The sequence below is a fragment of the Mastomys coucha genome, unplaced genomic scaffold (assembly GCF_008632895.1).
Source record: "Mastomys coucha isolate ucsf_1 unplaced genomic scaffold, UCSF_Mcou_1 pScaffold13, whole genome shotgun sequence".
In the NCBI taxonomy this organism is placed as follows: domain Eukaryota; kingdom Metazoa; phylum Chordata; class Mammalia; order Rodentia; family Muridae; genus Mastomys; species Mastomys coucha.
In genome coordinates, this window is record NW_022196895.1 from 71172019 (window position 1) to 71175972 (window position 3954).

Below are 3954 nucleotides of genomic sequence, written 5' to 3' on the forward strand. Positions count from 1 at the left end.
AGAAAAAATGAAAGAAAGAGAGGAAAAGAAAGGAAAGAGAGGGAAAGAAAGAAATAAAGAGAAAGAAGGAAAGGAAGGAAGGAAGGAAGGAAGGAAGGAAGGAAGGAAGGAAGGAAGGAAGGGCTAGAAAGATGGCTCAATAGGTAAGAGCACAGCTGGGCGGTAGTGGCACACACCTTTAATCCCAGCACTTGGGAGGCAGAGGCAGGCAGATTTCTGAGTTCGAGGACAACCTGGTCTACAGAGTGAGTTCCAGGACAGCCAGGGCTATACAGAGAAACCCTGTCTCGAAAAAAAAAAAAAGAAAAGAAAAGAAAAAACAAATAACAAAAACAAAAACAAAAAATAGTTAAGAGTACTGACTGCACTTCCAGACGTCCTGAGTTCAATTCCCAGCAACCATGTGGTGGCTTCAACCATCTGTAATGGGATCTGATGCCCTCTTCTGGGGTGTGCAAAGACAGCTACAATGTATATAAATAAAATAAATATTATTTTAAACGAAAGAAAGAAAGGAAAGAAGGAGAGGAAGAAGAAAAGAAGGAAGGAAGGAAGAAAAGAAGGAAGGAAGGAAGGAAGGAAGGAAGGGAGGGAAGGAGGGAGGGAGGGAGGAAGGAGGGAGGAAGGAAGGAAGGAAAGAAGGAAGGAAGGAAGGAAGAAAGGAAGGAAGGAGGAAGGAAGGAAGGAACAGAACTTACTATCATTGAGTCTGGGCTCATGCCTGTAATCCTAGCAGTTAGTTGAGAGGCAGACTCAGGAGGGTCAGGAATTTGAGACCAGGGGCCATTGAGGTAGCTCAATGGGATGTAAGTGTTTATGTGCAGGCCTGTCAAACTGAGTCCCTTCCCCAGGTCACACAAGGTGGCAGAGGAGAACTCACTTCCAAGAGTTGTCCTCTGACCTCCACAGGAATGTCCACTGCAATAAAAAATTCAATTAAATCTTTTTTGTATATTTGCAATTTACTCTTTTAAAATATTTACTTATTTTATTTCATATGTGAGGATTTTTAGCCTGCATTTATGTCTGTGCACTGGGTGCCCACCTGGTTCCTGCAGAGGTCAGAAGAGGGAGTCAGATCCCCTAGAACTAGAGTTCCAGATGGTTATGGGAGCCAGCATGTGGGTTTTGGGGACGGAATCTGGGATCTCAACAAGAACTGCGAGTGCTGAGACATCTCTCCAGCCCCTAAAATGTTTGTTTGTTTTTAAAGAAGCCTGGCAGTGGTGGCACACACTTTTAGTCCCAGCACTCCTGAGACAGAAGCAGAGAGATCTTTGTGAATTCCAGGCCAGCCTGGTCTACAGAGTGAGTTCTAGGATAGCCAGAGCTGTTACAGAGAAACCCTATCTTGATCCTGACACACACACTAGAAAGAAAAAAAAAAAAAAGAGTTTGAAGCCAGGCATGGTGGCAAACACCTTTAATCTCAGCACTCAGGAGGCAGAGGCAGGTAGCTCTCTCTGAGTTCAAGGCCAGCTTGATCTATAGAGTGAGTTCCAGTACAGTAGGGCTAAAAAGACAGATAGATAGATAGATAGATGAATTTTTTTTAAAAGAAAAAAGAAAAAGAATTTAAGGTCAACTCAGCCTACATAACAAAACTGGAAAAACAGTAAGTGCTGGCACCACACCAGTGGGAGTCAGAGCTGACAAAGCACCTGCTGCAGAAGCGGGGTGGGGGGTCTTGAGAAACTGATCCTAGAATCATCTTATGATCACCAGCTCTGCAAGGCCTCAGAGGGACGGTCCCTGCAGCAGCCACAGTAGCCGCCACATGGAGGCCAGCAGCAGCCTATCGGTGGAGACCTGGATCAGGAGAGTGCATGGCATTCACAGAGTGGATGACTATTCAGCCTTGGACCAAGGGAAGAACAGGGCTGACGAGGTGGCCCAGTGTGTAAAGGTGCTTTCTGCACAGCCTGACATCCTGGGTTCTATCCCTGGGACCAACATGGTAAAAGGAGAGAATCGACTTTAGAAAGTTGTCGTCCAAACTCCATGCTCAACTATGGTCCATGAGCCCAACACACACACACACACACACACACACACACACACACACACACACACGCTCGTGCACACGCATATGTGCACACATACATACTGGCACATAGACATGCACATGTACACATACATATATACATACACATGTACACATGCACATAAATACACATACTCGCACATAGACATACACTTACACATACATACACACATATACACACAAACATACACATATACAAATGCACACATACACATACATACATGTAGTCACACACAGACATACACATATACACACATATACATACATGCACACTAATTTTTCTAATGTAATCTTTAAAATACACTTTTAAGGTGGTAGCACACACCTATAATCCCAGAGGCAGGTGGGTCCCTGTGAGTTTAAGGCCGGCCTGATCTTTTCTTTTTTTTTTTTTAGGTTTTTCGAGACAGGGTTTGTCTGTATAGCCTTGGCTGTCCTGGAATTCACTTTGTAGACCAGGCTGGCCTTGAACTCAGAAATCCACCTGCCTCTGCCTCCCAAGTGCTGGGATTAAAGCGTGCGCCACCACTGCCTGGCAGCCGGCCTGATCTTTATAGGGAGTTTCAAGCCAGGAAGGGCTACATAGTGAGACCCCAACTCAAAATAAAACACAGGAAAAGGGCCAACAAGCTGGCTCAGTAGGAAAGGTCGATTGCCACCCAAAGGTGCCAGCCTAACCGTCTGAGTTCAGTCCTGAGAACCATAAAAAGATGGAAGATGACCAATCCCAGTTTTCCTCAGACTGCCATCGGAGCTCCATATCATGCACATATCGTGCACCCCGCCCCCCCCCCGTGTACCCCCGACCCATCCGTGCCAGAATGATAATAAATCAAAATATAAAACTTACATTAAATGTGGTTTCAATCACAAAAAGAGCTTAGACTGTATTTCAGTGGTTATCTCTTCACCTCATATGCAAGAGACTTGGGGCTCAATCCCAGCGGTGCTCTAGAGACAGAGGGAAAGAGAAGGACCCCAGCCAGTCATGAAAAATCACCAGGGGCTATGCCGTAGCTCTGCAGTGAGAGCTTGCTAGCATCCCGAAGACCCTGGGTTAACCCAGCAGCTCCCAGCTAGAGACCAGGATCCCTGTATGATTGCATGCCTGTGAGGTTGCTCCAGAAGCTGACACCATGGAAACGGGAGGCAGAATCCAGGGCACATTCTGTGTCCTCTGAATACTCCCACTAACTGAACTGTGTGCTTGAGAGTTACAGAGTTTAATCGTGTATTGTATGTTTCTTAGCACAATTTTAAATGCATTAAAAACAAAACAAAACAAAACAAAATCCTGACTCGTAAATGAATTATAACACAGAATTTTAGTGGCAAGCCTGTCAGCTTGTGAGCTTTTGCTCTGTTTTCAGAGTAACACACACTACCTTTATTGCATTGCCCAAACTCAACACCCAGCTATCACATACAGCTCACCCCAACCAGGGGCTGCCTGTCCAGGCTCTGCCCTATCCCCTGTGCCCCAGAGTCTGGCCTATAAGCACCCACAAGGGCCCACCGTGACCTTCCTGCTAATACCTGGTGCCTAGTGAATTGTCTTGAAAGGCATGGCTCCTATCAAGAAAAGCTTCTAGGAAGGAGAGGTCAGAACCCAGACGGTTTGGAACCCCAGAGATGCCTGCTCCAGAGCAAGAAGAGCACAGGGCTGCTCACAGGAAGTCAATGGGTCAGTAGACCACAGAGCAACAGAGCCAGGCTGCCTGGCTTTCTTGCTTTCCTTCTTTCTTTCTTTTTTTTGGGGGGATTGGGGGTGAGGGTGGGGTTTTTTTGTTGTTTTGTTTTTTGAGACAGGGTTTCTCTGTATAACCCTGGCTGTCCTAGAATTCACTCTGTAGACCAGGCTAGCCTCAAACTCAGAAATCCGCCTGCCTCTGCCTCCCAAGTGCTGGGAT